Below are 8,663 nucleotides of genomic sequence, written 5' to 3'. Positions count from 1 at the left end.
GCATGCACCGACCGCAGAAGCTTCCTCGGCCTGATCGAGGGTGCTTAAATTGGAGAGCTGGCTAGAAAACTGTTTCCAACCATGTCATTGGTCTCAAAAAGATATCAGCTTTACCTAGAGAACCTTGTCTGCCCCGTGTATGTGTACATTTGGCTGTAGTGGGGGTGGGGAGCAGGGAGAAGTGGTGGGCATGTGCCCCACAGCCGGGCAGGGGTTTCCCCAGCCTCCCTTGCCAGCTCTAGGAAGGGAAGGGGCCCTTATCCCCCTGCCACCGTGCCACAGTGGGAGGGGGCCTCCACTCTTGTGTTTACCCAGGGCCCTGGTACACCTTCACCCACCCCTGTGATTGCCACCCCCACACCACTGCCAATGCCTTCTTCGTGCCAGGGGACCCCAAAAACTTGTGAGCCGGCCCTGGTGCTGAGGGTGCGCTCTATGCCATCTTCCAGGTCACCGATGGAGATAATGACCCAAACGGGCCCAGAGCTGACCCCTGAGGCACTCCACCTGATCCTGACCGCCCACCGGACATCACGCCATTGACTGCTACCCTCTGAACGCAACGATCCGGACAGGTTTTGGTCCGCCTTCCAGACCCTTTATCCAACCTAGACTTTCTCGGCTCGCCTGTGGGAATGTTGTGGGAGACCGTAGCAAAAGCCCAGCTTGAGTCAAGGTCCGACAGTGCGCCCACATGTGCAGAGCCCATCCTCTTACCTTAGTAGGCAAATCGGGTGGGTCGGGCCCAGCTTGGTACCCTTGGGCCCTTTGCTGTCCTTGAAACACGTATACCTATTCGCAACGTCGCTTTACCTTAAACATTGAACATTTCAGCTGGGCTAACGAGCAGACTTTCACCACACCCTGTGAAGGTCCGCAGCTGTTTGGAGAGGTAATGGACGTAGAACGGTGAAGAAAAGAGACAATTCATTAAGTGACTTTCCAATGGGAAGGAAGTTGTACGGTGCCTAACCGACAGGCCTGCCTCGAAATGTGTCTGTAGAGTTGCGGGATGGCTTTTGGTACCTGAGAAATGTAGCTTTTACTTGCTGGGATTTATGGAAAAACATGGGTCCCTTCATCTTTTTTCAGCGCTGCTGTTATTTATCTCCATGCAACTCTGGAATGTGAGATGCTGTCTCCGGAAATTTGCCTGGCATCCGGGATAAATACCACGCCCTGCTCTCTAAACAGACTGTCAACAGGGAATCCATCGTCTGGAAAGACCAACAGGTCAGGATGCGCCTGTTCTGCACGATGCAGCATCAGGTAAGAGATGCCCATGGTAGCTTTAAAGGACGGGGGGATAAAGAAGTCAGATCAGAGTACCCTCCTGATGCCTCTAGGCTGCTTCCTTTGCCTTGGCTCGCTTGGGTAAGTCCACTCCCGCAGCGCAGACATACATGTATCTAGCAGGTGCGGATACACAAGGTGTTTTTGTGCACGGGAGGCCAATCTACCGCACAGTAAAGGGTCGCTCTGTAAATGCGTGCAGCGGGGACTGTGTGGTAACACAGGCTACTGTGTGCTTTCCTACTACCTGTAAATGTAGGTAGCAGACTGACCACGCAGTAGTTAATGAGGAGCGGGCATGTCTGCACATGTGTTTACTCTGTCTCCAAGTTACGCTTGCATAAGCCCAGCCGGAAAAAGGCTTTCTGGGCAGGCATTGACACATGCAAGGAGCAGGGAGCAGATTTGCACCCAGGTACCCGCAGCCCAGTAATGGGCCCCTGCAGACACCAGGGCCAGCTTCAGGCTAGCGCAGGGGGGTGGCAGGGAGCACCGAGATGCTTATCTCTGGGCCCTGGGGTGCTGTCTGCTGCTGGGGTGGGGCCGACATCCCCCTGACCTGGCAGAGGGGAGCTCCTACCCTTGCTCCCTGAGCAGGGGTGCAGGGTGTGGAAAGAGTTGCAGGGGATGGGCAGGACCCAGCCCCTTACCCTGATCCCCTGTGTGACAGCTCACTTGCTGCTGGCTGCCCCACCAGAGGATAAGAGTAGGGGGCTGGGACTGACCCCCACCCCGCTGAAGCTTTTTCCACGCCCCGCGCCTCAGTCACCCAATTGAGGCAGGAGACTGGGACCTGCCTGTGACCAGGACAGCTCCCAGTCACCCCAGGGCTGCGCAGGGAAGTCTGCATGTGCTGTCCTGAGCTGGTGGGAGATGGCCTGAAACCGGACAGTCCCCAGCCACCTGCAGCCTCCTTGTGCTCCCTCGTGCAGCCCAGGGCTGGCTGGGAGCTGTCCTGGTCATGGGCAGGTCCCTTGGTTTCCAGTCCCAGGTGGCTCCTGTAAAAAGTGAGGCGGCTCAGCCCATCACTGTAGCCTGCAGTTATGAGGGCTGGGGGCCTGCAGGCGTTGCGGGGTGGATTCTCCATGTTCCCCGGATCCCATGGCCCCTGTCGTCGTTGCGCCTGTCGCTCTCCGTTTTCACCAGCACCCTGCTGTGCTTTTAGCTTCTCTCTTTATGTGTGGCCTCAGACCAGCAGGGACTCCCCAGGCCTGAAGGAGGGGGGCTGTGCCAGAAAGCCTGCTAAGACCTTTTTTCAAGCTGCTTGTCTGGTCGAAAACAAGATCTCCCACCTGCTCAAAGAACCTTGCCTACTGAGCATGCCAGTTCCTGCGTATCACGGCACTGACATCGCCCGGGGCTCCAAGAGGGTTTTGCGCAGCCAGAGCAAGGTTCTGCCTTCCACCGCAGGGTGGAGCAGGGCATCCCTCACTGCGCCCTCCCCCGGGACTTGCTCAAGCCCAAGTCCGAGCCTGAGACATGGGGCTGCCCCCGGGGCCCTTGAAAGGCACAAGGCCGTGAGCCCAGCTGCCGCTCTGCCACCTCTGGCCCAGCCCCCAAGGGCTGGCTGTCCTTGCAGAGGAGTCACAACACGATGCCCAGGAAGTCACCTGTGGCCCCAATGAGCTTCCGCTGTCCAAAGGCACGCATGAGCTGCGTCTGGGGCAGGTCGGGAAGGAGAGAGGGCCCTGGTTGTGGGAGCCCGAGCTGCTGTCCCTTCCTGGAAAAAGCGAAGCCATGTGGAACATTGCTGTCAATGAGAGGCACCCTCAGGAGGATTGCCTGCTGGTGGCTGGGCCCAGGGACAGCCTCGTAGCCTCGCATTTCTCTGGTATTGGGAGCGCTTGTCCCTGTGTGCTGCCGCAGCTTACAGGGCCCGACGTTGGCTGCCCAGCGCGCTGTCCTCCCGTGAGCGTGCTTGTGCCAGGGCACCGAGTGAGCGGCCTTCTAGCTTTGTGCAGGTCATTGCTTCTGGAAGTGGGAGCTTGTTCCTTTTTGCCGAGCAAAATCCCCCAGAGGGTCACCCAGCCAGGCGGGTCTGCTGTGTGGCCTCCTGTTTGATTTCCAAGTGCTTGGTGCCCCCGCCTCCATTTGCAGGGCAGTGGGTTCTGCTGCCTCCTTTTCTGTCCCTGGCCGGCACGAGGTAGGTGGGCAAAGCCAAGGCCTGTCTGCCTGGGAATGGCCGCCTTTCCTTTGAAAGTCAGAGCGGAGGCTGTGCTTTCAGAACTTGTCCATCCCCACATCTGTTCTTGACCCATGCTGATGGGCAAGGGGCCCTGAGCTTAGCCAAACTTAAGAAGGGGCAAAGCAGAGGAGGAACAAACCAGAAGAGGCAGGCATCAACTGGCACACTAGGCCTGGTGCCCCGGTGGCAAGTATACCAAGCCTGTGGCTTATAAGTGTCTGTGCCCATCCCTGCAAGGGCCTCGGTGAGTGGGGCTCACGGGGCCCCTCAGGCAATGGGGCCTGAGAACGAGGGAGCTCTGCGTCTCGCTGATGTTGAGAACAGTTGCCGAGGCTTCCACGTACTGACCCGCAACTGCAGAGGGTTCCAAGCACATGCCCAATCTTCCATGTGACTTCCCACAGCTGATGAGTCATCTCTGCGAGGAAAAAAAAAAAGGTGGAAAGGGTTTTTTTTGAACACCCCATGAATGCCATCCTAGGCTACAGGCTCCCACGTATCCCTCATGATGATGAGCAATGTATGCCCAGAGTCACAGTGTTTTCCCAACCGAATGGTTCACAAATGTCGCATGCCCCTGGGTATTCCCCATGGAAAGCGATACGTTGTGACTCTTCCCCCGCGCCTGTGTCTCCTCAGCCAGTCTCCATTGGTGCCAATCAGTGCCCGGCATTCCCTGACATTCCCTACCGCAGGGTACCAGGACGAGGCCAGGGACTTTGTTTTGGCTGTCGCGCAAGTGAATGCATCCAGTAGGAGAAAAGCCCTTTCTATTTTCTAGGAGTAGAGCTAGCGTGCAAATTCTTTCTCTCATTCAAAGTTTAGAGCGAGCTCTTTCTTGCATGAGCTAATAGGCAGACTGGCGCCAGCTGGATCCAAATGACTAACACTGAGGCCGGCTATCGTAGGTCCTTGCCTGTTCAGGAAAGTGGTGGTCTCACCATTGGGCACCCCAAATGAAATGCTGGAAACCCAGCCCATAGACACCATACCCCCAATGTGACGCGGTCGAGTAAGAAACGTATGAAAATACAGTGGCAGCCACTTCTGCAGAGCTTTCCCACGTGCATGATTTTCCTTCCCAGGCACAAGACCCCTACGGAGCAAGATCAACCAATCGCCGTGTCAATACCGACTTAGCGAGGAACGGCGCCCTTCAAGTTTTTTGCCACACTGGCAAGCGGCGGAGCCAGCTGTCATGGTCACCTCTGCCTTTGTTTCTGGGGCAGCACAAGTATGCTCTCTGCTCTCCTTCTTCTTCAGGTGCCTGTGTTCACGTTACCTAGACCAAAGTCTACTGAGCTCCCCGGGTTGGATTTCTGAGACACAAGTTATTGTGCGGGGCAAAAAGATGCGCGCACCTTATCCTTCATCCCAGAAAATGTGGCAGAGACCAAAATGGGGAGGATTCTGGGCCTTCCCAATGACTGCCGAGCCTGTCGGAGAAGGGGGGCCATAATCATCCAAGCCATGAAAGCTCAGGGGTGGTGGGTGCTCCTGACCCAGTCCCCAGAAGTACTTACTGGTGCCAGGGTCTGCTGACGTTTCCTATGGGTCACCCCCTGATCCCTGGAGAGGAAAGTATTGGGACTCCAATTGGGACTCCAAATGTCAGACAGACCAACGCAAGCATCAACAGATTCACACTTATGATTTCTGGCTCTTCCTTACCTGTCCGTGATGCCTGCCTCCCGGCGAGCCTTCCCACGTGCAGCCCATGGCACCTGGTGGTCACCTGCTGTTGCCTGTAAAATGAGAGAGGTACGCAGAGAGTTTCCGGAACTCCGGGGCATCCCAACTGGGCAGGAAGACGTTGTTTGTCGATGGAGATGGAGGTCTGTTGTTCTGCACCTTCAGCCTCAAGAACTGTGTGGACCTGGTGTTGGCCTGCGATAGGGGCCTGCCTGGCGTACAGACCCCCGGAGGATCTGCTGTAGAAAGGGATGGACGGCGGGATGGAGCTGGTGGGTGAGGGGGAGCAGGGTGACCGTGGGCCTCTGGCCCTTGTGGCTGCAGGTGTCAGATAAGGGGGCTTGTGGCAGGGTGCAGCCTGGCATGGAGTCACTGGGGGAGGGGAGCTAGCTTGGGTGGGGAGGTTGTGAGGTGGGGTGGCTCTGTGAGTGGGGCAGGTGTGCTGAGGTTGGCGGGCCTGTCAGGGAGGCGGCTGTGGTGTATGGCCCTGGTGTTGCAGAAGCTGGAGGTGTGCAGGCAGTCAGCAGGGCTGCTGAGAACCTGGCAGGAGTGTAAGAGAGGAGAGCAGTGAATGCCCCACCCCCCCCCAACCCTGTTGAGGCAGTGGTGCCTGTGTGCCCCTGAAGGAGGAAGGGGGCCTGGTGGCCTAGGGCACCCCCAGTTTGTATGGCGAGTAACGGCAGGCTGAGGCGGTGCCGAATGAAAGGCCCGTGTGTGCTGTGGCTGGAGAATGGGTGCCTGTGGGATGGGGTGCTGCATGGCAGCCCCTGCTCCTGTGGGTGCTGTTTGGAGGAGGATATGCTGTGTGTGTGCCCCTTTTGGAGGGACTCATTTTGGGGGTGAGCAGGGTGGATGGTGGCTGTTGGACATCAGGGTGGGTAGTCGGGGTGGGGGGGGAAAGAGGTATTTAGGTGTCAGGGGTGAGCGGGAGAGGGAGGGGATGACTTGTAGCCTTTGGTGGGTGGCAACAATGTGGAGCGGCTCGTGGGTTGTGGGATGGAGTCTACGGTTGAGGCACAGGGCAAGGCTGCCACCGGCCAGGGAGGTTGTGGGGAGCTGCCTGGAGCTGTGCTACTCTGTGCTGTGTGGTAGATGGATGAGAGCGGTAATATAATAATATAATATAATTATACATCATTATCTTATATTTTTTAATGTGTATACTTACTTGCTATGCCCAAAGGCTATATTGACAAATAAAAAATCTAACAAATTACGTCAACAACTATATCACCCTATACAATTTTAATCAGCATAAATATATGCAAATGCAACCAGTCAAGAAATAATTGTAAAACCCATCCCAAAAAGACCTCTAAAAAAATGCCAAACTAACACTCCCCCAAAAAACAACTTCACAAAACCCAAAGACCACCTAAATATAACCTAATACATCTGCTAATCTGCTAAAAATAAATATTAAAACTGCTTTATATAACTAACTATTCTAAAAAAATACCCAAAATAACAACTATAAAAAACTTCAACAAAGCCCAAAGTAACCCTGCTTTGCAACATACAATTAAGCTTACTCTAACCTGTAAAAAGTAATAAAACTAAAAACTTCATATAATTAAAAAATCCCCTAAAAATAAAAAGGAAAAAAAAAAAATCATAAAAAACAAAACCTTAAACAAAACTAATTAAAAAAACCCCAAAACTAAAAACGCAATAAAAAAAGTATCTTGCCACCCTGAACACCGGGTGGAATTCCCAAAACCCATCAAATAATAATATAAAACAAAGTAAAGCGTGCTTTTCCTCCTACCCAATGCGCTAGCAACTTATAAATATAATAATAATTACAGTGTGTGTGTGTGTGTGTGTGTGTGTGTGTGTAATATTCATGACAATAAAACCTCATACCTAAGTTTTACCTTAACATGTAACTTATAAGTTACTCACCTTCTCCCTTTAAAAAAAAACAAAAACCCACAGAGAGATCAAGAAGCCTCTACTCAAATCCGAGCCTAAGCCCACAGGAAAAAACCCAATTTTGCGGCGCGCCCAGCAGGGTCCCATGCCCATCTCTAGCACACCGCGGGGCCCACTTATAAGTTACTCACCTTCTCCCTTTAAAAAAAACCAAAAACCCACAGAGAGATCAAGAAGCCTCTACTCAAACCCGAGCCTAAGCCCACAGGAAAAACCCCAATTTTGCGGCGTTCCCAGCAGGGTCCCATGCCCATCTCTAGCACACTGCGGGGCCCAGCAGCCACCTCGGCGTGAGCCTTGGGTAAGGAGGTTGACACTTGGGGGCGGGGTTCCATTTCAAGGCCCTTTACGGATAACCTCTCTGTCCGGGCATCACAAAGACCTGCAGAAGTGCTCAAGGGATGAATCCCCAAGCCACGACCAGCAGACAGGAGAAAGGCTGCAACAGCAATTCGTAACACAGCTTGTCCCTTAACTTGCCACAACATTTTGGGTCAACAAGGGGGTCAGGCAGAAGAGACTCTCAAGCCCTTGGCCGCCCACTGTGTTAGCCTTGCTCTCCAAGTAGCGATGCTGTCCCTAACGTGCGGCATAATTCTTTTTCCTAGCTAGACACGCTCGCCGTGCCCCTGAATTGATTTAGCGAGTCATCTTTGGAAACAAACTAGATGTCGACATCCTAATGGGTCGGCATCACTTCCGGCTGGTTTTTAAACTCGAGGAAGACTACACTTGCAGAACACAACATTACACACCTGGGTGGCCCCGCCCCGGTAGAAAACAGGAAGAAAAGTTACTTCCCAACTTCAAGTGACAGTGGGGGTTTTTTCCCCCCCTTTTTCCCTTGGGGTCAGCATCCTCGAAGCCCTCCTGCAGGACATAAACAGAGAGATCAGGCAGAGAGACTGAAAACAGCAGCCCTCAGGGGAGAAGGCTGAGAAACCAGAGAGAAGACAGACTTTTTTTCCCCTTCCCTTTCAACTACATTTATAACCCTGTGCAGGGACTAACATGCGCAGCATCAACGAGCTCGATAAGCATTTGATAGCAGCCAGCATCTGTGGCACAGCCACAACTATTTCACATTCATAGCACAGTAGTTATAGATTTCTTCTGTACCTGCCCCATTGCATTAATGAATGGGAAGAGAAGTGTGACATTTATAAAGAGCCTGAGGACTGAGCGTCTCCTAGAGCAATTGCTTTGAATCCTGGGGGGGGCAGTCCAAGCTACATGATGACTTAAAAGACAGCCCTCAGCTACTAGTGATGTGGCAAGTGCCCCAACCCAAGAGCTGTCCCAGCAGGCACTGTCAGTTAGATAGCTCTCTGACCAGCTATTCCTTTTCTACTTAATTCTGCCTCTGGGAAGATGCTGATTTGCCTCTGGCTTATCTAGGTGGTCTAGGAGTAGCTGTGCCTATGATCCATTATGGGTATTTCCCATGCTTGTGGGCTTTGCTGGTTGCTGCATGTGGCTGGGAGTGATACCGCCTCCCCCACACCCCTGCTGCATATGTCAGAAGCTTTTTAAGCCTTCCTCAGAGACACTGATCAGT

General features: G+C 53.6%; 1 long non-coding RNA gene across 1 annotated transcript in view; it reads right to left on the bottom strand.

Annotated features, from left to right (window-relative positions):
* Nucleotides 1-268: 268 nt before the first annotated feature.
* The window catches only part of LOC112548935, a 9,911-nt gene continuing 1,516 nt past the window's right edge, over nucleotides 269-8,663 (bottom strand). The window contains exons 2-3 of the long non-coding RNA XR_003092419.1: nucleotides 5,150-5,223; nucleotides 269-3,896 (exon numbers count right to left, since the gene is read on the bottom strand). This is a non-coding gene — a long non-coding RNA (uncharacterized LOC112548935). The remainder of the gene's footprint in view (nucleotides 3,897-5,149; nucleotides 5,224-8,663) is intronic.

Source organism: Alligator sinensis, unplaced genomic scaffold (genome assembly GCF_000455745.1).
Source record: "Alligator sinensis unplaced genomic scaffold, ASM45574v1 scaffold1592_1, whole genome shotgun sequence".
Classification (NCBI taxonomy): domain Eukaryota; kingdom Metazoa; phylum Chordata; order Crocodylia; family Alligatoridae; genus Alligator; species Alligator sinensis.
The sequence above is the reverse complement of the archived record's forward strand: the minus strand, read 5'-3'. Positions and strand labels throughout refer to the sequence as shown.